Source organism: Globicephala melas, chromosome 1, assembly GCF_963455315.2.
Source record: "Globicephala melas chromosome 1, mGloMel1.2, whole genome shotgun sequence".
Lineage (NCBI taxonomy): Eukaryota > Metazoa > Chordata > Mammalia > Artiodactyla > Delphinidae > Globicephala > Globicephala melas.
Genome location: NC_083314.1, coordinates 145,495,689 through 145,523,106, shown reverse-complemented (window position 1 = coordinate 145,523,106; position 27,418 = coordinate 145,495,689). Strand labels below are relative to the sequence as shown.

At 41.0% G+C, this 27,418-nt stretch overlaps 1 pseudogene; it reads left to right on the top strand.

The window, feature by feature from the left end:
- Nucleotides 1-23,341: 23,341 nt before the first annotated feature.
- Nucleotides 23,342-25,967, top strand: LOC115860496 (serine/threonine-protein phosphatase 1 regulatory subunit 10 pseudogene; annotated as a pseudogene).
- Nucleotides 25,968-27,418: the final 1,451 nt, after the last annotated feature.

Genomic DNA, 27,418 nt, shown 5'->3' with positions numbered 1-27,418 from the left:
TACTGCTGAACAGTAAAGCTGCTCAGCAATCACAATACATTTCACTAGTCTGTTTTGTCCTTCATTCTCCTAGATGATCTTCCATCTCTTAAAACCTCCAACACCTTTTATGTGCTCAATTTTAGCTGCCTACTCTGCTGCTTATTTTATTGACAAAGAGCAAAGGTGACTAGAAGAGAACCTCCTTAGATTTGTACCACCACATCTAGCCACCCAGCTGCATCTGTGCCCATAACCTCTGCTTTCTCTGTTAATGTGGATTCACAGTCTATAAAACTAGTGGGCCCATCCCTCTTCTTGTGCCATAGGTCCCATACCTTCTCATTAACTCAAGGATATTGCCCCAGCAATTCTCCAATTTTCTATCCAGCATCACCAATATTTTTATTTTCTACTAAGTCAGTGGTTCTCAGCCGCGGGTGATTTTGTCCATTTCCTTCCCTCCATCTCTCAGGGAACATTTGGCAATGCATAGAGACCCTTATGGTTATCACAACTGGGGAGATTGGGGGATGCTACTGGCATCAAGTGGATAGAATGTCAGGGATGTTATACTTAGAATCTTACAATGCAAAAGACAGCCCTCCACAACAAAAAATTATTCAGCCCAAAATGTCAGTAGTGCCAAAGTTGAGAAACCCTAAACTAGAACATTTCTATAAGCACACACACAAATGTTGATATTTCTCCCATATTAAACTCCTATCCCTGCCCCAACTCCATATCCCCTTCCAACTTCAACCCTATTTGCTGCTTTACTGAGAGAGTCCTCAAAAGTCTTATCTAATCTCACTGTGTCTCTTCTTTTCCTCTAAATCTCACTTAAACTTTCCAGTCTGGCTATGCCCCCAACATTCCATAGGAATTTCTCATCAAGATCACCAATGACCTCCATATTGTTAAGCCCAACAGTCAATTCTCAGCAGCACATAACTGAGTTGATCACTCCCTTTCCCAGAAACATTGCCTTCTTTTGATTCTTAAAATCTACCCTCTCCTGGTTTTCTTTCTAATTTTAATAATTCTTCCTCAGTCTTCTATTCTGGTTTCTTATGTCCTGACCTCTAAATCTTGGAGTGCCCAGAGCTCAGTCCTTTTTTGTTTTTCTTGTATACACTCCCTTGGTGACTTCATGTAGCTTCAAATAATCATCTACATGCTGATGAATCCCAGATTTTTATCTCTAGCCTGGAACTCTCCCCTGAACTCCAGACCCATACAATCCAATTGCTTACTCATCATCTCCACCTGAATATTTAATATACATGTCAAAACTAAGCTCCAGATCTTTCCCTTAAAACCTGCTTCTTCCTCAGTCTTATTCACCAAAGTAAATTACAATTCCACCTTTACATTTCCTTAGGGTAAAATCTTGGTGTCATCCTTGACTCCACTCTTTCACACCTCAATTTTATCCATCAGCAAACTTTACAAGCTCTTCCTTTAAAATACAGTATATTCAGAATCAATACCTCTACTGCTATCATTCTGATCCTAGCCACCATCATCTCTCCCCTACAATACCACCTAACTGGTTTCCCTACCTCCACCCTTATCCTTCTTCAGTCTATTATCAACACAGCAACCAGAATAAAAATGTGACATCATAAAGCAGATCATAACACTTCTTGGTTCAAAAACCATCCAATGGCTACCCATCTCTCTCAGAATAAGAGTCAAAATTCTTATAATACTTAATCTTTCCCAGTTACACTGGCCCTTTTGCTGTTTTTGGATCACACCAAGCACACTTCAGACTCAGGCCCTTTGTACTTGCTCTTTCCTCTACCTAGAATGCTCTCCTTTTTGTGAAAATGCAAGGTCTTTGCTCAAATATCACCTTCCTAGAGGGGCCTTTCCTGATCTTGCTATCTCATTGATACTTCCTGTCCCCCTTTTCTTCTTTAGTTTTCTTCCTGACTCTCATCACCTTCTAAAATACTATATATTTTACATATTTATTTGTCTGTCTCTCCCTAATAGAACATAAGCTCCATGAAGGAATGTCTGTTTTGTTTACTGTTGTATCCCCAGTGCCTAGAACAAAGCCTCAAACATAGTATCTTCTCCATACTTATTTGTAGAAAGAATGAGCCAACCCCAATGACCACTACTGGGAGGGACTGTGTCTGACTCTAATCCGAATCCCTGGTGACCAGTAGAGGCAACAACAGGAACTAGTAAAATAAATAACTCTTCGTTGTTGTTTTAAACAGTTGTGCCTGTCACGTGTTTCATTATTGTTTTAAACAGTTGTGCCTGTCATGTGTTTCAGATCTCTCTGGGCACTTCTTCCCAGATTCCCTGGTATCTGGGGAGCTCTCTATTTCCTCTCTCCTCTTCCTGGAGCTTTCACCCCATGACTCTGTACCCCAGCCAAGCCCTGAGCATATATGACACCAGCACTTCTTTGGGCTCCATTTCTGGAACCACCTGAATTTTCCACCTAATTTTGGGTTTTTAACACCCTTATTAAACTGATTTCTCCTTCAGGGCAAAGATGATATTTGACTTTTTTATGTCCCTAGTACTTAGGATAGGGCCCAGAACATACTAGGCCTTCTATAAATGGTACTTGGACTAAACCTTTGCCTATTTCTACTTTATTTACTGCCATTTTATAGACCTCATTCTCTCCATACTACCACACAGCCACAATACCTTAGTAAATTTATTAGTAAACATGTCTCAGTGGTGTTGTGATTAAGAGCAAAAACTTTGGAATCCAATAGACTGAGTCCTGGCTCTGTAATTTACTGGTTATATAATTTGGGGCAAGATCCTTAACCTCTGTAGCTTCTCTTTCTCTACTGGTAAAATGGAAATAATGCCACAGAAAGTTATGGTGAAGGTTAAACTCAATATTGTATACTAAGCCCTAGCACTCTGGAGCATAATAGCTCAATGAATGTTCTCTAGCCAAATGTTCTCTAGCCAAAGATAATAATAATAATACAAATATGAGTATCTTGAGGGTCAGGGTCTATATCGCTAGCATCTAGAGCACATAGACCTTGTGAGGGAAGGAAATGATGAGAGATGGGGCTGGTGATGCCAGTTGGGGCCACATTATGAAGCCTTTATTCCTTAGACAATGAAGAATAATCAGAGTTATATAACACCTTAAAGCAAAGAGCAAGTTAAAGATGGTATTTGTGAGTACCAAATGAGGAAGGCCAGGAGAGCTGCATGGGGCCATGTTAACAACTCATTGAACTTTATGGTGACTGACAACAGTAATGCACTCAGGCTATCGTTACATGATGTCAGCCTTCAGATGAAAATAGAAAACTTCAGTCAAACATCTGGTTGTTTAGTCTACCCAACATCAAAGACCTGGCTGTTCTGAAACTTTCAGATGTTTGGCTGAATGGTTTAGTTTTCATCTTCATCTAAGGGTCTGGTAGACACAATCACTATGATTTTTGTCAGCTTTAGGCTTGAGAGGTTTTTTTTTTAATTATAAAAACATTTTTATTGCAACATAAAAGGAATTTTTTAAAAAGAAAAACAAAACCTTCCTAATTCTACCTTGCTAAAACAACTGGTTCTATTTTTGTATATTCCCTTTATAGCATATAAAGTTTACATTGCTTACCCACAGTGAACATGTTTGTATTTTCTTTGCACTTAGTGTTTATTATAATATTTAACTGTTAATGTAATCCATGTTGGAAAATAATTACTATACAATATTAGCATCTCAAACTAGACATCTACTGAATTTTAACATCTTGAGATTGTTAGAAATTTTCATTGCCTTTAATTTTTCATTAAAATTGATAATATTTTTGTTGATTAAATTTTTCCCCTAAAAAATTTCATAGGATAATCAGTTAAAGGTCAAAGTATTTTTATGAATCAATATGTAGATTTCTATATTCCAAAGGAATTATATTAATTTATGTTGATAACAGTAATGAATGAGGGGGACCTTCAAGATGGCAGAGGAGTGAGACGTGGAGATCACCTTCCTCTCCACAAAGACATCAGAAATACATCTACTTGTGGAACAACTCCTATAGAACACCTACTGAACACTGGCAGAAGACCTCAGACTTCCCAAAAGGCAAGAAACTCCCCTCGTACCTGGCAAGGGCAAAAGAAAAAAGAAAAAACAGAGACAAAAGAATAGGGACAGGACCTGCACCTCAGGGAGGGAGCTGTGAAGGAGGAAGAGTTTCCACCCACTAGGAAGACGCTTCACTGGTGGAGATGGGGGTGGGTGGGGGCGGCGGGGGGGAAGCTTCGGAGCCACGGAGGAGAGCACAGCAACGGAGATGCAGAGGGCAAAGCAGAGAGATTCCGCCACAGAGGATGGGTGCCAACCAGCACTCACTGGCCGGAGAGGCTTGTCTGCTCACGCGCTGGGACAGGTGGGGGCTGGGAGCTGAGGCTCAGGCTTCGGAGGACAGATCTCAGGGAGAGGACTGGGGTTGGCTGCGTGAACACAGCCTGAAGGGGGCTGGTGCACCTCAGCTAGCCGAGAAGGAGTACGGGAAAATGGCTGGACCTGCCTAAGAGGCAAGAGACCATTGCTTCCGGGTAAACGAGGAGAGGGGATTCAGAGCACCACTTAAACGAGCTCCAGAGACAGGCACGAGCTGCAGCTATCAGCACGGACACCAGAGATGGGTATGAAATGCTAAGGCTGCTGCTGTAGCCACCAAGAAGCCTGTGTGCAAGCACAGGTCACTATCCACACCTCCCCTTCCAGGAGCCTGTGCAGCCCACCACTGCAGGGTCCCATGATCCAGGGACAACATCCCCGGAAGAATACATTGCATGCCTCAGGCTGTTGTAACGTCATATTGGTCTCTGCCACCGCAGGCTCACCCCACATTCCGTACCCCTCCCTCCCCCCGGCCTGAGTGAGCCAGAGCCCCCGAATCAGCTGATATTTTAACCCCATTCTGTCTGAGCAAAGGACAGACATCCTCAGGTGACCTACACACAGGGGTGGGGCCAAATCCAAAGCTGAACCCCAGGAGCTGTGCGAACAAAGAAGATAAAGGGAAATCTCTTCCAGCAGCCTCAGGAGCAGCGGATTAAATCTCCACAATCACCTTGATGTACCCTGCATCTCTGGAATACCTGTATAGACAATGAATCATCCCAATATTGAGGCGGTGGACTTCGAGAGCAACTGTAGACTTGGGGTTTGCTTTCTGTGTTTAATTTGTTTCTGGTATTATGTTGATCTTAATTTAGTATTTAGAGCTTATTATCACTGGTAGATTTCTTTATTGATTTGGTTGCTCTCTTCCTTTTTTTTAATATATATATTTTTTCCTTTTTCTCTTTTTGTGAGTTTGTATGTGTATGCTTCTTTATGTGATTTTGTCTGTATAGCTTTGCTTTTACCATTTGTCCTAGGGTTCTATCTGTCTGGTTTTTTTTGTTTTGTTTTCTGGGGGGGGGGGGTTTAGTATAGTTTTTAGCGCTTGTTATCATTGGTGGATTTGGTTTTTGGTTTCATTGCTCTCTTCTTTCTTTCTTTTTTAAATTACTTTTTAATTTTTAATAATTTTTTTAAATTTTTTATTCTATTAACGTTATTTTATTTTATTCTTTCTTTCTTTCTTTTTTCCTCCCTTTTCTTTTGAGCTGTGTGGCTGACAGAATCTTGGTGGTTCAGTCAGGTGTCAGGCCTGAGCCTCTGAGGTGGGAGAGCCGAGTTCAGGACATTGGTCCACCAGAGACCTCCCAGCTCCACGTAACATCAAATGGCGAAAGCTCTCCCAGAGATCTCCATCTCAATGCTAAGACATAACTCCACTCAATGACCAGCAAGCTACAGTGCTGGATGCCCCATGACAAACAACTAGCAAGACAGGAACACAACCCCACCCATTAGCAGAGAGGCTGCCTAAAATCATAATAAGGTCAGAGACATCCCAAAACACCACCAGATGTTGTCCTGCCCACCAGAAAGACAAGATCCAGCCTCATCGACCAGAACACAGGCACCAGTCCCCCCCACCAGGAAGCTTACACAACCCACTGAACAAGTCTTACCCACTGGGGACAGACACCAAAAACAACAGGAACTACAAACCTGCAGCCTGTGAAAAAGAGACCCCAAACACAGTAAGTTAAGCAAAATGAGAAGACAGAGAAATATGCAGTAGATGAAGGAGCAAGGTAATGACCAGACCAGAAATTTCAAACAAATGAAGAGGAGATAGGCAGCCTACCTGAAAAAGAATTCAGAGTAGTGATGGTGAGGGTGGTCCAAAATCTTGGAAATAAAATGGAGAAAATACAAGAAACATTTAGGCAGGACTTAGAAGAATGAAAGAGCAAACAAACCATGATGAACAACACAATAAATGAAGTTAAAAATTCTCTGGAAGGAATCAATAGCAGAGTAACTGAGGCAGAAGAACAGATAAGTGACCTGGAAGATAAAATAGTGGAAATAACTATGACAGAACAGAATAAAGAAAAAAAAAATGAAAAGAATTGAAGAAAGTCTCAGAGACCTCTGGGACAACATTAAATGCACCAACATTTGACTTATGGGGGTCCCAGAGGAAGAAGAGAAAAAAAAGGTACTAGAAAATATTTGAGGAGATTATAGTTGAAAGCTTCCTAATATGAGAAAGGAAATAGTCAATCAGGTCCAGGAAGCACAGAGTCCCATGCAGGATAAATCCAAGGAGAAACGTGCCAAGACACATATTAATCAAACTATAAAAACTGAATACAGAGAAAGAATATTGAAAGCAACAAGGGAAAAGCAACAAATAACATACCAGGGAATACCCATGGGGTTGACAGCTGGTTTTTTGGTGGGGACTCTGCAGGCCAGAGAGGAGTGGCAGGACATATTTAAAGTGATGAAGGAGAAAAACCTACAACCAAGATTACTCTACCCAGCAAGGATCTCATTCAGATTCGACAGAAAAATTAAAACCTTTACAGACAAGCAAAAGCTAAGAGAATTTAGCACCACCAAACCAGCTTTACAACAAATGCTAAAGGGGCTTCTCTAGGCAGGAGACACACGAGAAGGAAAAGACCTACAATAAAAAACCCAAAACATTAAGAAAATGGTAATAGGAACATACATATAGATAACTACCTTAAATGTAAATGGATTAAATGCTCCAACCAAGAGACATAGACTGACTGAATGGATACAAGAATAAGACCCATGTATATGCTGTCTACAAGACACTCACTTTACACCTGGGGACACATGCACACTGAAAGTGAGGGGATGGAAAAAGATATTCCATGCAAATGGAAATCAAAGGTAAGTTGGAGTAGCAATTCTTATATCAGAAAAAATAGACTTTAAAACAAAGACTACCACAAGAGACAAGGAAGTACACTACATGATGATCAAGGGATCAGTCCCAGAAGAAGATATAACAATTGTAAATATTTATGCACCCAACATAGGAGCACCTCAATACATAAGGCAAATACTAACAGTCATAAAAGGGGAAATCAACAGTAACACATTCATAGTAGGGGACTTTAACACCCCACTTTCGCCAATGGACAGATCATCCAAAATGAAAATAAATAAGGAAACACAAGCTTTATGTGATACATTAAACAAGATGGACTTAACAGATATTTATAGGACGTTCCATCCAAAAATAACAGAATACACATTTTTCTCAAGTGCTCATGGAACATTCTCCAGGATAGATCATATCTTGGGTCACAACTCAAGCCTTGGTAAATTTAAGAAAATTGAAATTGTATCAAGTATCTTTTCTGACCACAACGCTATGAGATTAGATATCAATTACAGGAAAAGATCTGTAAAAAATACAAACACATGGAGGCCATACAATACACTACTTAATAACGAAGTGATCAATGGAGAAATCAAAGAGGAAGTTAAAAAATACCTAGAAACAAATGACAATGGAGACGCGATGACCCAAAACCTATGGGATGCAGCAAAAGCAGTTCTAAGAGGGAAGTTTATAGCAATACAATCCTACCTTAAGGAACAGGAAACATCTCGAATAAACAACCTAACCTTGCACCTAAAGCAATTAGAGAAAGAAGAAAAACAACCCCCAAAGTTAGCAGAAAGAAAGAAATAATAAAGATCAGATCAGAAATAAATGAAAAAAATGAAGGAAATGTTAGCAAAGATAAATAAAACTAAAAGCTGGTTCTTTGAGAAGATAAACAAAATTGATAAACCTTTAGCCAGACTCATCAAGAAAAAAAGGGAGAAGACTCAAATCAATAGAATTAGAAATGAAAAAGGAGAAGTAACAACTGACACTACAGAAATACAAAAGATCATGAGAGATTACTACAAGCAACTCTATGCCAATAAAATGGACAACCTGGAAGAAATGGACAAATTCTTAGAAATGCACAACCTGCCAAGACTGAATCAGGAAGAAATAGAAAATATGAACACACAAATCACAAGCACTGAAATTGAAACTGATTAAAAATATTCCAACAAACAAAAGCCCAGGACCAGATGGCTTCACAGGCGAATTCTATCAAACATTTAGAGAAGAGCTAACACCTATCCTTCTCAAACTCTTCCAAAATATAGCAGAGGGAGGAACACTCCCAAACTCATTCTGCGAGGCCACCATCACCGTGATATGAAAACCAAAGATGTCACAAAGAAAGAAAACTACAGGCCAATATCACTGATGAACATAGATGTAAAAATCCTCAACAAAATACTAGCAAACAGAATCCAACAGCACGTTAAAAGGATCATACACCATGATCAAGTGGGGTTTAATCCAGGAATGCAAGGATTCTTCAATATACACCAATCAATCAATGTGATACACCATATTAACAAACTGAAGGAGAAAAACCTTATGATCATCTCAATAGATGCAGAGAAAGCTTTCAACAAAATTCAACACTCATTTATGATAAAAACCCTGCAGAAAGTAGGCATAGAGGGAACTTTCCTCAACATAATAAAGGCCATATATGACAAATCCACAGCCAACATCGTCCTCAATGGTCGTCCTCATTTTCATTGTCCTCAATGAAAAACTGAAAGCATTTCCACCAAAATCAGGAACAAGACAAGATTGCCCACTCTCACCACTCTTATTCAACATAGTTTTGGAAGTTTTAGCCACAGCAATCAGAGAAGAAAAGGAAATAAAAGGAATCCAAATCGGAAAAGAAGAAGTAAAGCTGTCACTGTTTGCAGATGACATGATACTATACATAGAGAATCCTAAAGATGCTACAAGAGAATTACTAGAGCTAATCAATGAATTTCATAAAGTAGCAGGATACAAAATTAATGCACAGAAATATCTAGCATTCCTATACACTAATGATGAAAAATCTGAAAGTTAATATAAGAAAACACTCCCATTTACCATTACAACAAAAAGAATAAAATATCTAGGAATAAACCTACCTAAGGAGACAAAAGACCTGTATACAGAAAATTATAAGACACTGATGAAAGAAATTAAAGATGATACAAATAGATGGAGAGATATACCATGTTCTTGGATTGGAAGAATCAACATTGTGAAAATGACTCTACTATCCAAAGCAATCTACAGATTCAGTGCAATCTCTGTCAAACTACCACTGGCATTATCCACAGAACTAGAGCAAAAAATTTCACAATTTGTATAGAAACACAAAAGACCCCGAATAGCCAAAGCAATCTTGAGAACGAAAAATGCAGCTGGAGGAATCAGGCTCCCTGAGTTCAGACTATACTACAAAGCTACAGTAATCAAGATAGTATGATACTGGCACAAAAACAGAAATATAGATCAATGGAACAGGATAAAAAGCCCAGAGATAAACCCACGCACATATGTTCACCTTATCTTTGATAAAGGAGGCAGGAATGTACAGTGGAGAAAGGACAGCCTCTTCAATAAGTGGTGCTGGGAAAACTGGACAGTTACTTGTAAAAGTATGAGATTAGATCACTCCCTAACACCATACACAAAAATAAGCTCAAAATGGATTAAAGACGTAAATGTAAGGCCAGAAACTATCAAACTCTTAGAGGAAAACATAGACAGAACACTCTATGACATAAATCACAGCAAGATCCTTTTTGACCCACCTCCTAGAGAAATGGAAATAAAAAATAAATAAATAAACAAATGGAACCTAATGAAACTGCAAAGCTTTTGCACAGCAAAGGAAACCATAAACAAGACCAAAAGACAACCCTCAGTAAGGGAGAAAATATTTGCAAATGAACCAACTGACAAAGGATTAATCTCCAATACTTACAAGCAGCTCATGCAGCTCAACAACAAAAAAACAAAAAACCCAATCCAAAAATGGGCAGAAGACCTAAATAGACATTTCTCCAAAGAAGATATACAGATTACCAAGAAACACATGAAAGAATGGTCAACATCATTAATCATTAGAGAAATGCAAATGAAAACTACAATGAGATATCATCTCACACCAGTCAGAATGGACATCATCAAAAACTCTAGAAACAATAAATGCTGGAGAGGGTGTGGAGAAAAGGGAACACTCTTGCACTGCTGGTGGGAATGTGAATTGGTTCAGCCACTATGGAGTACAGTTTGGATGTTCCTTAAAAAACTACAAATAGAACTACCATATGACCCAGCAATCCCACTACTGGGCATGTACCCTGAGAAAACCATAATTCAAAAGGAGTCATGTACCAAAATGTTCATTGCAGCTATATTTACAATAACCAGGAGATGGAAACAACCTAAGTGTCCATCATCGGATGAATTCATAAAGAAGATTTGTCACATATATACAATGGAATATTACTCAGCCATAAAAGGAAACGAAATTGAGTTATTTGTAGTGAGGTGGATGGACCTAGAGTCTGTCATACAGAGTGAAGTAAGTCAGAAAGAGAAAGACAAATACCGTATGCCAACACATATATATATGGAATCTAAGAAAAAAAAATGTCATGAAGAACCTAAGGGTAAGATGGGAATAAAGATACAGACATACTAGAGAATGGACTTGAGGATATGGGGAGGGGGAAAGGTAAGCTGTGACAAAGTGAGAGAGTGGCATCCACATATATACACTACCAAACATAAAATATATAGGTAATGGGAAGCAGCCGCATAGCACAGGGAGATGCTATGTTCTTTGTGACCAGCTCTAAGGGTGGGATAGGGAGGGTGGGAGGGAGGGAGACGCAAGAGGGAAGAGATATGGGAACATATTTATATGTATAACTGATTCACTTTGTTATAAAGCAGAAACTAACACACCATTGTAAAACAATTATACTCCAATAAAGATGTTTTAAAAAAAATAAAAGAAAAATTATTAAAGAAAGAATACAGGAAAAAATTTCCAGACTAGAGAATACATATTTCCAGTTTGTAAAGGCTTATCAAGGGCTGAGCACAATAGTTTTAAATAACAAAAACTATATTAAGGTGCAACATTAAGAAATTTCAGAACACTAGGAGATTAAAAAAAATATGCTCAGACTTCCAGGGGAAAATAATGGCATCATGCAAGGGACTGAGAGAGATTGAAATGACATTAAATTTCTCAACAACAAATACTAGAAACTAGGATACAAAGCAGCAATGCCTTGGGCTTCCCTGGTGGCACAGTGGTTGAGAGTCCGCCTGCTGATGCAGGGGACACGGGTTCATGCCCCAGTCCGGGAAGATCCCACATGCCACGGAGCGGCTGGGCCCGTGAGCCGTGGCCGCTGAGCCTGCGCGTCTGGAGCCTGTGCTCCGCAACGGGAGAGGCCACAACAGTGAGAGGCCCTCATACCGCAAAACAAACAAACAAACGAACAAACAAAAAAAAGTAGAAATGCCTTAAAAGTTCTGTGCAAAAATTTTTTTCAACCTAGAATTCTATATCCAGAGAACTACCAATCAAGTGTGAAGGTAAAATTAAGGCACATTGAGACTTGCAAAGTCTTAAAAAAAAATTACTTCCCATACCTCTTTTCCAGAAAGCTACTACAGGATATGCACCACCAAAATGAGGAAGTTTAAAAATAAAAGAGAGAGAGAGAGAGAGAGAGAAACATGGGATTTGTAAAAATAAGAAATAGGAAATATAACACAGGAGAGAGGCAAAGAGAATCCCCATGATGATTTTAAAAGGGAATCCTAGGATAACCACTGTTTAGTATGTAAAAAGATTGGAACAGGAGAATAGAGGGCTCCAGGACTTATGTCTTCAGGAAAATAAATGGAACAGATACATTATCTGATATATTTGATAATGTAGAAAATAGTGACATAGAGAGCTAAGCAAATGAAAAAATAAAATTATTAATGTCTCCAGTAAGAAAAGTATGTACAAGAAAGGAAATATATAGTACAGAACTTAGCTTAGCAGCAACCAATGCTTAACACTAATTCAAAAAATGAATTTTGAATTAGTCAAAAGTTTTATTTTAACTACATAAGGGAGAGGAAATAGGGGCCTACGGTGATGGAAGAGATGAATCCTCATCTTCCAAAATAGGAATTCAAAAGATAATGTCTAAAACTGATAAATCAAAAAGAATCAGTATAACTATATTATTTTTTAATGGAAGTAAATACTAGAAGAAATAGCTAAAAGAGTTTGGGCAGGGGGTTTGAGGTTAAGAATGGGTGGAGCTGGAGATTAGGAGTTTTCATAATAAGCATTATAACATTTTTTGACCTTATAAACAATGTGAATATATTATTTTTATTACTTTTTAAAAATTTTAAATATTTTTTACACATATCATTTTCATTTCCTTAACTGAAGTCTTTTTATTTAAATTTCCTTAACTGAAGTCTTTTTATCATGTGTTTATGTGCTGACTGCAAGTTACTTAACAAACATTTATGTATATATTTGGTGTCTTACCTGGCACTGGAGATAAATACATGAGGAAAGTTAAAGATTTACCTTTAAAGAAATAGCTCACAGCACAGGTGAGGGAGAAAGATAAATAACCAAGTAGCTATCAAACAGATGACAAGTGCTATAACAGAGAAATATGAAGGGCACTAGCAGAAAGCAGTGCATATCTAGCTTTGCCTTGGGAGAGGTGGATCTGAGCTGCTTCACAGAGGAGGATAATGGAAGGGGGAGCTTTCCAGGCAAATGGAATTCATGTGAAAAGGGTTGGAGGTGTCAGCAAGTTTCCTTTGTCATGTTTGTTAAGACTAGAAGGTAAGACATGCAGAATGTGAGCTTGCCTCAGCTTTTGTTTAGTTTTATTTGGATCAGGTCAAGTTTTGTGGCCTTCTGTGGACATTTTCAAATCTCAGAAAGGTACCTGTTATTAAAATGCAGCTGGCATCCTGTCTTTGAGGTAGAAACAAGGCACACAGCTATAGATGGAATAGTTTCACAAATGGGAAGGCCAGGAAAACACTAAAGTGTCTGAACTTTTTTGGTATGTGTATCCTCTTATGGTCTCAATGTGTCTGATTTGCCCTGTGTGGAAGACCACTGAGTTGTAAGCAGAGTTCCTGACTTTCCAAATACTCTCTCCAAGCAAAACCAGCAGCATTTAATCATCTTTCAAAATATTATGCCCAAAGGGAAATAGACATCAGCTATGAAAATAAGCAATAGTCCACATGTTCCTCGGTTCCCTTTCCTCCATCCTCGCTACCATCATCCTAGTTCAGGCCTTGATATCAGACATTGCAACTGAGTCCTGACTCCCTTCTGTATGCCTCCAGCCTCTTCCATTCAGTCCATTTTTCCTTGCCATCAGATTATGCCTTCTAAAACACAGACATAATCATGGCATTCCTTTGATTAAAAAAGAACAAAAGAGGGCTTCCCTGGTGGCACTGTAGTTAAGAATCTGCCTGCCAGTGCAGGGGACACGGGTTCCATCTCTGGTCCGGGAAGATCCTGCATTTTGCAGAGCAACTAAGCCCATGCACCACAACTGCTGGGCCTGCGCTCTAGAGCCCACGAGCCACAACTGCTGAGCCCACGTGCCACAACTACTGAAGCTCACATGCCTCGAGCCCATGCTCCACAACAAGAGAGGCCACTGCAGTGAGAAGCCCATGCACCATAACGAAGAGTAGCCCCTGCTCACCGCAACTAGAGAAAGCCACATACAGCAACGAAGATCCAACTCAGCCAAAAATAAATAAATAAAATTTATTAAAAAAAAAAAAGAAGAAGAAAAGCAACTTCAATGCCTCCGCATAGCCTACAAGATCAAGTCCAAACTCTTTTGTCTAGCATCCAGGCCTTCTTATCTGGCCACAAACTACTGGGTTGGCCAAAAGTTTCATTCGGTTTTTTCCATAAGATGGCTCTAGTAACACTTACTTGTCTTTAACTTCATTCTAAACAATTTTGTTAGATAGTATTGTGACATCTGTCATATCAGCATGCATTTTGAAAAAACTTATCAAAATTGGTGAATTTTTGTGTAGCCATTTAAATATTGAAGCTGGAGGGAGAAAAGCAACATTTCAGCATTTTATGCTTTACTATTTCAAGAAAGGTAAAAACACAACTGAAACGCAAAAAAAGATTTATGCAGTGTATGGAGAAGGTGCTGTGACTTATTGAACGTGTCAAAAGTGGTTTACAAAGTTTCATGCTGGAGATTTCTCGCTGGACGATGCTCCACAGTCATGTAGACCAGTCGAAGTTGATAGTGATCAAATCGAGACATTAGTTGAGAACAATCAACATTATACCACGCGGGAGATAGCCGACATACTCAAAATATCCAAATTAAGCAGTGAAAATAATTTGCACCAGCTTGGTTACGTTAAGCACTTTGAGGTTTGGGTTCCACGTAAGTTAAGCGACAAAAACCTTCTTGACCGTATTTCCGCATGCGATTCTCTACTTAAATGTAATAAAAATATTCCATTTTTAAAACAAATTGTGACGGATAATGAAAAGTGGATATTGTACAATAATATGGAATGGAAGAGATCATGGGGCAAGCAAAATGAACCACCCCCCAACCACACCAAAGGCTGGTCTTCATCCAAAGAAGGTGATGTTGTATATATGGTGGGATTGGAAGGGAGTCCTCTATGAACTCCTTCTGGAAAACCAAACGATTAATTCCAACAAGTACTGCTCCCAATTAGACTAACTGAAAGCAGCGCTCGACAAAAAGTGTCCGGAATTAGTCAACAGAAAACGCATAATCTTCCATCAGGATAATGCAAGCCTACGTGTTTCTTTGATGACCAGGCAAAAACTGTTACAGGTTGGCTGGGAAGTTCTGATTCATCCGCCGTATTCACCAGACATTGCACCTTCAGATTTCCATTTATTTCGGTCTTTACAAAATTTTCTTAATGAAAAAAATTTCAATTCCCTGGAAACTGTAAAAGGCACCTGGAACAGTTCTTTGCTCAAAAAGATAACAAGTTTTGGGAAGATGGAATTATGAAGTTGCCTGAAAAATGGCAGAAGGTAGTGGAACAAAATGGTGAATATGTTGTTCAATAAAGTTCTTGGTGAAAATGAAAAATGTGTCTTTTATTTTAAAACCAAAGGAACTTTTTGGGCAACCCAATACATTTCTAGCGCCCTCTTCTATCATTCTTCTGTAACCCTCTCTCTCCACTTCCTACCACACACACACACACACAATGTTCTTTCTCTAAATGTCCCTAAACTTCCCTGAAATCCTATTCTTAGAACACAGTGAACTTTCATACCATCAAGTATTTGCATTTGTTTTTCTCTCTTAAATGCCCTTTGGTCCACAAATCTCCCTGTCTTAAGGTCCAGTTTAAATGTCCCTACTTATGGCTAAAACATGATGTCTGACTCACCAGGATCCAACCCAGGATTACTAAATGTGTGACTTGAACATGTTACCTAAGCTCTCTTTGCTTTAGAAATAAAAGTAGAAAATAACAGTACCTGTTTCACAGGATTGTTGTGAGATATCAATAACATGTGTAAAATGCTTAGAACAATGGCAGGTACATGGTTTGAGCTCAGGGAATGTTAGCTCTGGTTTAAAATAATAATAAACGAATAATGAATAAACAAATGTCCTCTTTTCTAGGAAGCTTTATTCACTTCTCCAAGGAAAATTAATCATTCCTTCTATTTCCCACAAGGAAAATTAATCATAAGTAATTCATATTGCTTGTGACATTTACTTTCACATTTCTTCTACTTTATACAATTTCAGTCATGTAGAATATGTTCAAAATAATTTTTAAAATAAAGTTATATTAACTTCTGAAGTCTTTAAAAGTATCGTTTCAAAGCTGTTAGACATGGATTCACATCCTGGGTCAACCACCTATTAATAATGTGATCTTCAGCAAGTGACAAAACCTCAGTTTCTATATGTATAAAAAGAAGAAAAACATCATTTATCTGACTGAGGATTCAGTGATACTTTTCCTTCAGAGGTCTCCCTGGGTCTGTAGAAAAGCCTAAAACACTTGGCCAGGCACACAAGTCCCTCCATCATCTGGCCCTTTTCTATCTTTCCAGCTTCATCTACCCCATTCTCCCTTGTACTTGCTACTTCAACAATTCTGAAATGCTTTCAGTTTCCTAAGCTGTCCAGGTTTTTGCATTTTTGTACATGCTGTTCATTCTGCCTGAAACGTCCCTCCTTTCACTTCTACTTACCCAGTTCTTCATCCTTCAAAACTCATTAAAATGTTTATTGAATACCTAATAATATATGTTCTATGTCCCGCTGGTCATTCAACAGCTGTCCAAATGTCATCTGGTGTAGCTCACCTGCCTTCAACTGCATGGGAACTGAAAATCAGAGCTATTAAGAGCCTTATGGTTCACCTAACCTAGCCCAACACTGCCCAAGTTGAAGAAGTAGTTCTAGAGAGAAGAGACTGACCCAAGGTCATGGAGATCTCAGTTATCTACTGTTGTGTAACAAAGTACCCCAAAGTTCAGCAGCTTAGATCAACAACCATTATATTATTTCTCACAATTTTATGAGTCAGGAATCTAGTCAAGGCTAGGCTAGTTGCTTCTTCTGCTCCACATGGAGTCAAATGAAATCTCTCCATGGTATTCGTTTGGCTTCACCCAACATCTTGAGCCTTGGCTTCATTTGGCCCCCTCTCTCCTTCCAGAGTGTCTCAGTGTGATATCTCCAGCAGAGTATATGGTATCTCAGGGCTCAAAGAGAAAATGTTCCCAGGAGACAGGAAGTGGAAGTTACCAGTCTCTTAAGACCTGGGCTTGGAAACTAGTACAGTGTCACCTCTGCAGTATTCTATTGGTCAAAACAATCATAGAGCCCATCCAGACTCCAGAGGAGGAGACATTGTCAATGGGAGAAGGATCCAACAATTTACAGCCATCTTTAATCTGTCACCATCTGCCCTCTGGCCACAAATTGTTTACATTCTTCCCACAGCAAAATACATTCACTTCCTCAAAGGACCTACCCCTCCAAACTCAACCTATTACGGTGTTACGCTCAGGATCAAGGTCCATGATCTCATCATCTGAATAAGTTCCAGATGTGGATGAGTTTCCTCAGATGTAGTTCCTAGGGTATAGTTTCTTGAGCACTGTTCCTTTCCATTGAAAATCTCTGAACAAAAGAGAAAAGTTATCTTCCCCATATATACCCAACTACAATGGTGAGACAGGCATAAGGTAACTGCTGTAGACACTCTTGTTCAAAAGACGGTGGGGTGGTGGTGGTGGGTAGAAGGAATGGAAGCACAGAGGAGTCACTGGTGCTTAGAAATTCTGAAATCTAGCCAATCACATGATGCCAGTGCTTTAATTAAGGCCTAGTTCTGCTCCCTGGGAATGAGTCTCTGTGACTTTTGGTTCTGCCCTCTGAGTCACCATTCTTTTCCCATAAGAAATAGCCCATTTTTATAGTTCAGTAGTTTTCTCAGCCTGCTCTCTGCCCATAGTAGACTGGGAGTCCAAAGACCTCTTTTCATTTCGTACTGTCTCTGTGAGCTTCAGGCCAAGCTAACGTAATTCTTTTAAAATTGGGGGGGGGGTTCCTGTGTATCAAATTATGCTCTACGCCATTATCCAAAAAAACACACCCACAAATCTTTCAGGTAGCCTTTCTTGACCTTGGGCCCCCTGTGAACCTGTTGTGGAAAAACACCCTTAACACTCTTAGAAATCCTGTTGTTTAACATAGAGGGTCCATGAGGCACAGCATTAAGTTCCGCAGAAAGAATTTTTTTCCACTAGGAATAATTTTGAAAGCATCTATGAGACACTGCCTTAAATCTTTCTGACCTACACTGCTGGTGGAATGTAAACTGGTACAGCCATATGGAAAACAGTATTGAGCTTCCTCAAAAAATTAAGGATATAACTATGATATGATCCAGCTATTCTACTACTGGGTATTTATCCAAAGAATATGAAAACACTAATTAGAAAAGATACACGTACCCCTATGTTCATTACAGCATTATGTGTAATAGCTAAGATATGGAAACAACCTAAGTGCCCATCAACAGAAGAATGGATAAAGAAGATGTGGTATACATACACACACACACACACACACACACACACACACACACACACACCAGTGGAATACTACTTAGTCATAAAAAAGATGAAATCTTGCCATTTGCCACAACATGCATGGACGTTGAGGGTATTAGGCTAAGTGAAATAAGTCAGAGAGAAAGACAAACAACTTATGATTTCATTCATATGTGGAATATTTTTAAAAAGTAAAATAAAAACAAGCACATAGATACAGAGAACAAAGTAGTGGTTTCCAGAGGGGAAGAGGAATGGGGCGAGGGTAAAATGAGTAAAGGGGATCAACTGTATGTGGTGAATTGAAACTAAACTTTTGGTGGTAAGTATGCTGTAGTGTATATACAAGTCTAAATATAATGTTATACACATGACTGTTATCAACCAATGTTACCTCAATTAAAAAAATCTTTCTGAGGTCTTAACAAAGGATTTTACAGTTGCATCCTCGACTTGTCTTTACCCTGTGATCTCATTTTGCTAGCAACAACTTAGAGCTGATCTTTATTATAAGGCCATTTTTTTCCATTGAGATTCTTGTGCTGTCTGGAAATACTATCCTAGGTCCTCTTTTAGTTTACCTCTCTCTTCTCATATTTCATTATAAATAGCTAGAAAAAGCCAGCTGACACTTTGGACTTTCTGCCTGGAAACTCGCCAAACAGATCCTCAAATTCATTAGGTACCTTTCTATTTTCCGTGTTACCACAAGTAACCTTGCTGCCAAACCTTTGTCTAGCTTCCAGTAACAATTCCTTTACTGTTTTGAAAGTGATCACCAACACCTCCTCCAAGTCTTTCTAGCTTTCACTGACAGACGCCTCAAGGCCCTTTAAGTCCCCACACATTGCCCGGTCTCAAAGCCAATGTCACATGTTTGGGGGTTTGGGTTATAGAAGTGCCCAATTCCCAGTTATCAACTTCTGTTGTGGTTATCAGTTGTTGCCTAACAAACCACCCCCAAACTTAGTAGCTTTAAAAAAAAAATCATTATATGTCTCGATTTTGTGTGTCAATATTTGAGGTAAGCCTCGAATGACCAGCTCTTCAGCTCCACATGAAGTGAACTGGGGTCAGTTGATATTCAGCTGGCAGTTGGGCTGGTCTGAAGGATCCAAGATAGCTTCACTCACATGACTGAGACATTGGCAAAGACAACTGCAAGGCTAGATTCAGCCTTCTCTTGAAGGCCTTCTCTTTGTCCCTCTCTTGAAGGCTGGGCTCAGTCAGGCCCTTCTCTTCTGCATGTAGTCTCAAAGCCTGTTCATGAAGTGTGTGCAGAAGGGATGTCAAACATCTTACGTGACACCCAAGGGATCCAAGAGGCAGTGTTCCAAGAGATAGGAAATGGAAGCTTCCAGTTTTTTAAGTCCTGGGCTTGGAAACTGGCAATGTCATTTCTGTCATATTTTATTTATTAGCTAAAGCAGTTACAGACTCTGCTCAGATTCAAGGGGAAAGTATATGGACATCATCTCTTAATAGAAGGAGCATCAAAGAATTTGTGGCCATATTTAATCTGCCACATAAAGAAAGTTAGCAGTAAAACAAAGAGTTGAACCCAGATCTTCTGCCTTCAGATGCATGCATGGGTCATAGCACTCATTCATTCTTTCATTCATTCATGATGCAAGAAACATTTCTGAAATGCCGCTGTCTTTAGGTACCATGTTAGATGCTGAGCAGGATATAAACATTATCTTCTATTCTAGGATAGCCCACAGTCTAATGAGGTTAGTAGATGTGTTCACAGATAATGCTAGATACTAATAGAAAGTTACGCCAAATGCTGGGGGAACACCGAAGATGGAGGGAATATCTACAATGGGAAAGAGGGAATATCGGGAAGGCTTGCTAGAGAAATGACCTTAGAGCTGAGATTTAAAAGTTGAAGAGAATTTGCTGAGAAGAGAAGACACTGAAAGACTTTCTAGGCATGGGCCAAGAAGAGGCGGGGTGAGAGAGCATGGTATGTTTGGGAAACATTGAGGAGTTCACATGACTGATGTGGAGAATGTGAGGGGTACAAGCCTGAAATTATTTTAATGTTTTTTTCCTGAGGTAGTCAGAGAGGTATAGGGAGAAGGTGATTGGAGACTTCATTTCAACCTAATGCTTTTCCTATTGATTCTAAGAGTTGTGACTCCAAAGCTTTTCCTTCTTTGTTTCTATTTGCAACCCTCCCACCCTGTTTCTTCATTAAATCATGGCAATAGGCTCAGAGGAAGATAAGGTCATTTAATGTTCTATATTTACATCCAGCATATAAACTTCGGTTTTCCAACAAGTGTGCAAGTCTGGGTAACAGACTGTGTGTCATAAATATTCATTCTGCCTTTTCATATGGTTATTTGAAGGCTGCACATTAAGCCTGACATTAGTCCTTAGTGGAGTGGAGATTGATGTGGTTCAACAAAGAGGTATTTTACTCAGCAACAGACTCCAACATGCTAAGTCAAAGACCCATTTCAATACCTGTCCCCTGCAATGCCTGTGTGAAAATTAGAAAAATGTACATCCTCTGGGCAGATACAGGCTCACACCAGGTTTCAGTGGCTTGGAGAGTAGAGTAGGATCTGAATATCAGCTGCCACTTGTTTCCTGCCTCTGGCACCTTTGTGACATGTACAGAATGTGTGACTCTGTGTTCTGGCTTTGGCTAGTTATTGGTGTTCTATTGTTAAATGTAGAATAGAGCCTGTGGAAACAGACCAGAGAAGCTAGTTTCTGTCCCCTGCTCCCCACATCCTTTAATTATATTCTGTGACTTACTGTTCAAACAGTAAGCAAATCATTCTCCTTCTTTATTATCCTCTCTCTGAAAGCTCCAGGGACCGTTCCTTCCTACCTGGAATATAGAGCCCAATTTGTCAGGAATAAGTTTGGTAAGCATAATATTCTATCCATACTTTCATCTGCTTCAGGAAAATGACTTTTTAAAAAAGCTGTTTGTCTTCAGTGTACAGACTATTTTGAAACACTAATACCAGGAATAAAGAGAAAGAGGGGGAGAAAACATTGCCGACAATCCTGTCTCCTATCGTATAAACTATTTTCATTTCTCCACTTAACCTTGGTGACCATTGTCTCCAAGTTCCTAAATTCCAAACTCTGTCAATGTGTGTCATTTTTTATTGTTTTAATGGAAGAATACATTTCATTTTATTTTCTGCACTTTTTACTAAATAGTATGTCCCCCCAAACTTTCATGTTTCCTTCATGCATATACCCAACAAATATTTACTTAGTTCTTATAATTTGCCAGGTTCTATTTTAGATGACAAGGATTCAGTAATGAACATGCCAAAGCTCTTACCCTGAGGACTTAATGCCAGTGAGAGACACATACAACAAACAATGCAAATGTCAAGTGCTATAAAGTAAATTAAAGCAAGGCAATGGAACAGAAGTAATGTAGAGAGTGACCATTTTAGAAAATACCTCTTGGAGTAAATACACAATTACTTAATATTTCCCTATGATCAAACATTTAGATCATTGTTTTTGAGATTATCTACCAGTGAAATATATATATATAGAATATATATATAGAATATATATATTTATTTATTTATTTATATTCTTGGCTGCGTTGGGTCTTCATTGCTGCTCAGGCTTTCTCTAAGCTGTGGTGAGCGGGGATTACTCTTTGTTGCAGTGCACGGGCTTCTCATTGCAGTGGCTTCTCTTGTAGAGCACCGGCTCTAGGTGCACGGGCTTCAGTAGTTGTGGCATGAGGGCTCAGTAGTTGTGGCTCACGGGCTCTAGGAGTGCAGGCTCAGTAGTTGTGGCACATGGGCTTAGTTGCTCCGCGGCATGTGGGATCTTCCCGGGCCAGGGCTCGAACCCGTGTCCTCTGCATTGGGAGGTGGATTCTTACCCACTGCACCACCAGGGAAGCCCTATGTATTTATTTTTTATTTAAAATTTTCCTTTAGAATGAAACTCCAGAAGAGGACTACTGGCAGTTTTAGCTCCTGGTTTTACTGTAAAGATTGTAATCACCACAATTCATGCTTCAGAGGACAAAATGTTAGCAAGAGAGGATTCTGGGAAGACGGCAAAGTAGAAAGCACCAGGATGCTATCTCCCCACCTAGACAACAACTTCAGTAGCAGAATCTGCCTCATGTAACTGTTTGGAATTCCAGAGTCTATTGAAGGCTTGCTTACAACTTCCAGGGGAAGACTTGCTTCTGATCAACGAGGTGCAGACAAAGAGGCAGGCAGTTGTTGCTGCACATCCCACCCTGTTGCAAGCTCCTACCCATATAGCTAAATTCCCGGGGATTTAAAGGGCTGGCACCCCTATTTCCCCCCCCCTCATTTTTCTCTTTTCCTTCTGATGGAATTGAAGGGAGAAATAGAAGGCTCGATTCTGGGGTTCTTTTAGAGGTTTGAATTTTCTCAGAGAAAGACAGGACGGTCATGAGGAAAAAAGAAACAAACCGCAGCAACATCAAAGACCTTGAAAGGAACCTGAGGGTATCAGAGGAGGGAAAACAGCAGCCACAAGCCCAAGCACTTGTGTCTTCTGCCTCTTGCTACCTACCTTGCCCACCCCACCAGCCCACTCTGCCTGGGACTTGAAATCTGTGGCTGAAGGACCATCACCACGTAGCTTCAAAAATAATTAACAACCCTCCCTTCACAAACACACCCAAATTCACTTATCCAGCATTTACTTTTTTGAATCCACTCAGAACTTTTTTTCTACAACCCCCCTCCCTAAATGGAGTTGGTGGCGGTGGGGGGATGAATACTGAGCTGGCCTTAGTTTTTTTTAAAGAGAATTTTCGATCCAATGAGGCCCCCCAAATAATTGAGTTTTGGGTTCTGGTTGGTTGTTTTATTTTTTTCCCCCAAATTTTAACCCCCTCCACCCCAAGTCCGATAAAACCTTGATCATGGGTTCAGGTCCCATAGACCCCAAAGGGCCTCCTTAAGCTTAAGGAAGCTGGATAGCTTCCTTAACTGAGATGGGGAAGTCACAAGTGTGGATGGGATTTCGAAGATCTTCAGTATGATAAAGGAAGCACGAAAGACAGTAAGTCGATGTATTTACTTGAACACTCTCCTGCAGACCTGTTCAACTAGAAATATTGGTCAAGTTTACTGATGTTGGTAGTTACAAGTTTCTTAACAATTGGCTGACGTATTCAAAGACAACAAGCAACATTCTCCTCTAGCAGCAAATTCTGCTGACGCTGCAGCATCTACCACTCACTGTTGACCATCTCAAGCAGCACAGCACAGCCAAACTGGTGAAGCAACTGAGCAAGTCAAGTAAGGATGAAGAGCTCTGGAAATTGGCCTCAGTCCTTATCAGCGACTGAATGACTGTCATCCACTCCCAGAGCAGTACCCAGCCTGCTGAGAAAGATAAGAAGAAATGGAAAGAAGAGGGAAAGAGTTGAACCACCCCTCCTGAGTGACCTTTGACTGAGGTGGAGGCTGAGACTCAGACTGAGGAGGCCCCAGAGGAGAAGAGGGAGAAGCCCAGGTCTCTCTGAACCGTGGTGCCCAGTCTCGTCACATTCCTTTCCACTAGGCTAGAGCTGGAGACCCCGTCTTCGGTGCCTGTAAAGAAGAATGCCAGTGCAGTGGTGGTTTCTGATAAGTACAACCTTAAACTCATCTCCCTCAAGGGTCAGAGTTCCACAGCTGCCCCAGGAGATGCTGCACCCCCCGCAGAGAAGAAATACAAGCCACTCAACACGACACCCAATGCCACCAAAGAGATCAAAGTGAAGATCATCCCACCATAGCCTATGGAGGGCCTGGGCTTTTTGGATGCACTAAATTCAGCACCTGTTCAGGCAACAAAATTAAGAAGAAGAAGTTGCTGTCACCCACAGCTGCCAAGTCAAGCCCATTTGAATGGAAAACGAGCACAGAACCAAGCACAGCAAACCTTCTTCCCCAGAGCCAGCACCTCCTTCTGCAGCTATGGACACAGAACGTGCAGGGACCCCAGTCCCCACTGTTGAAGTCCCAGAACTCATGGATACCGCCTCTTTGGAACCAGGAGCTTGGGATGCAAAGCCAGTGGAGATCCTAGCCAGCTGACCCGGAAGGGCAGGAAGAGGAAAACTGTGACGTGACCTGAGGAGGGCAAACAGAGAGTATTTCTATTTTGAACTGAATGAAACTGAACGAGTAAATGTGAATAAAATCAAGGATTTTGGTGAGTCAGCTAAGTGAGAGATACTGTCAGGCCGACACGCATTTGAGGTAGCCTGGCGTCTGAGCCACGACAGCATGGAGGAGAATGTGCCCTGGGTGTGCCCCCAGCTCCTGGTGCTGCTCTCGCCTCTCATCACCCCTGGAAGCAGTAGCCAGGATCAGTACATCCAGGCTGAGCAGGAGAAGGGGATCCTTCAGGAGCTCTTCCTGAGCAAGGAAAGTCCTCACAATCCTGATCCTGAGCCCTATTCATCCCCCTAGATGAGGAATGTTCCATGGATAAAGCCCCATATGTTGAGACCCTGGAGCCTATTAGGTTGGTTGGGCTGTGGTTCACCCGATGGGGTAAGTGTTTCCAAGTTGCCTTCTGTTTTGGACAATCTTATGGAAAACGTGGGTGCCAGGAAGAGCCCCCTGCGTTCTGGAAGAGGAGGCATCGATGTGCAAGAGATCCTCCCTCCATTGTGGGTAGCCCTAACAGTCATCCCGCAGAGGAGCTGCTGAAACAAACAGACTATCCAGACAACGTCAAGCAGATGCCAGTGCCACACAGACTCTTAGGCCCTGATCTGATAGCCAATGGTTTTCTACAGGGAGGCCCCGGGAGCCCCCAGGGGCATAGAGCACTTCCCCCCTGGACCTAGGGGACCAATGCCAGGTCCCCATGTAGGCCCTGGGTGCCCTGGTGGGCCAGTGGTCCACGTCTCCTGGGTCCCCCACCCCCTCCCTGGGGGCAGTGCAATCCCTTCTAGAATGACCCAGTTTTCCCCATTCAGGGTGGCCTGACGCTGGGGGTATCAGGACCAGGTCCTGGACCATCCCATAGAGGCCGTGGTGGCCAAGGAGGAAATGAACCTCTTCCTCCTCTTCCATTCTGAGGGACCAGAGGAGGTTGCTCTGGAGGAGGACCCCCAAATGGACAAGGGGGCCCTGGTGGGGGCATGGTTGGAGGCGGTGGGCATGGTCTCCATGAAGGCCCTGGTGGAGGAATGGGTGCTTGTGATGGACATCAGCCCCATGAAGGCCCTGGTTATGGGGGGCCCCATGGCCACCGGCCTCATTATGTCCCTGGTCACTGAGGCCATGACCATCGAAGGCCACCCCCTCGTAAGTACCATGGCTATGATGGCTCTGGCCATGGAGAAGGGGGTCACCAAGGGCCTGATGGAGGCCACAGCCATGGAGGAGACATGTCAAACTGCCTTGTTTGTTGACATATCATGATGTTCTCATAGCAACTGATGCTATGAGAAAAACTGTGCCTTCTACCACCCAAGTGTCAATGGCCCCTCCTGCCCTAGGGAATCACCTGCCCGCCCCATCCACACACACCCCTATGTACTGTAGCCTTGCTCCTTTCACACTTTTATGGCTTCTGTGAGGCCCATTTTCCCCTTTCCCCAGCTGATGAGCTGGCCCCCTCACGGCCCACCTGCCTGAGTTCCTGTGGGTTTTCTGATCACTGGTGCACATTGATGTACATATTTTCCTCCAGTCTGGGGAGGAGAGAGACTGGACACATTCTTTACCTTGGACTGCTTAAGAGGAGACCAAGTTGCCTTCACTTTTTGAGATTTGCCCTGTATCCCAAGCCCCTTTCTGGTATTACCCTTTATGCCTGAGAACCTAAAGCTGGTTATCCTAGAGAATACCTCTACCCTCCTATTGTGGATCCTCCTCATGCACACACAACTCTGATGTAGGATCAGCTGCACTTATGAAATCATCCCAGTCAAGTTCATTCTTCCTTATGGGGTGAGGAGATGGCAAAAGGGGTATTATGTATCCTACTGCACTGAGAAGGCTCAATCCAGTTGGATTTGAGTTCTAGAGTACACATCATGTCCACTCCTCCTCTCACACAAGCTTTACATTCTGAGTCCTTTCTCAGGTAAGACTTTGCAATCTTCTGTGAATACCCAAGTTTGCATTATGGGTCTGCTAGGTTCAGTGATGGCAAATTCATACTGACATCCAGTGAAAGTTTCAGCTTGCATAGGTGAGGCCATTGATGGTGGTCTACAGCTCATTCTGGAAACTGTAAAACACTTCAGTGAGACCAGCTTTCTATCAGCTGAAGCCCAGTGTGCTGGGCCTGACAGTCACACTACTTGCACTCCTCTGGGAATTAGCTTGCTCCTGGCCTCCACCTGGAACCTTGTCAGTGTGAGTCCTCCAGCTCCCTTGCCCTGTCAGCCACCTCTGAATCCCCACCACGTGCTTTCCTGGGTGGATTCAATAAGATGACTTGCCCTCTCACAGCCCTCTCCTTCACTTGTCTCAGCATCAGTTGTTTTCTAAGAAAACAGTGCATTGGTTGGATTTTGTGCACAGACTTGGGTTAGAGCCACAATGGATTTGAGGATGAGTATTTTCTTTTTCTTTTGGTTTTGTATATTTTGTAAATTCATAATCAACAATGGAAAGAGAAACAGCTTATTAAAAAAAAATAGTACGCTCTACAACAATAGTTGACAAAACACACATACCAAAACTTATAGGGCTCAGTGAAATCAGTTTCAAGGGGAAAATTTATAGCTATAAACACATGAAAAAAAAATCTCAAATCAACAATTTAACTGTACAACTTAAGGAACTAGAAAAAGAAGAACAAATTAAACCCAAAGCTAGCAGAAAAAAAAGGAAATAATAAAGATAAAGCAGAGATAAATGAAACAGAATATACAAACAATGGGAAAAAAATCAATGAAACAAAAAGTTGCTTCTTCAAAAAAATCAACAAAATTGACAAACCTCTAGCTAGAGAGACCAAAAAGGAAGAGAAAAGACTCGAATTA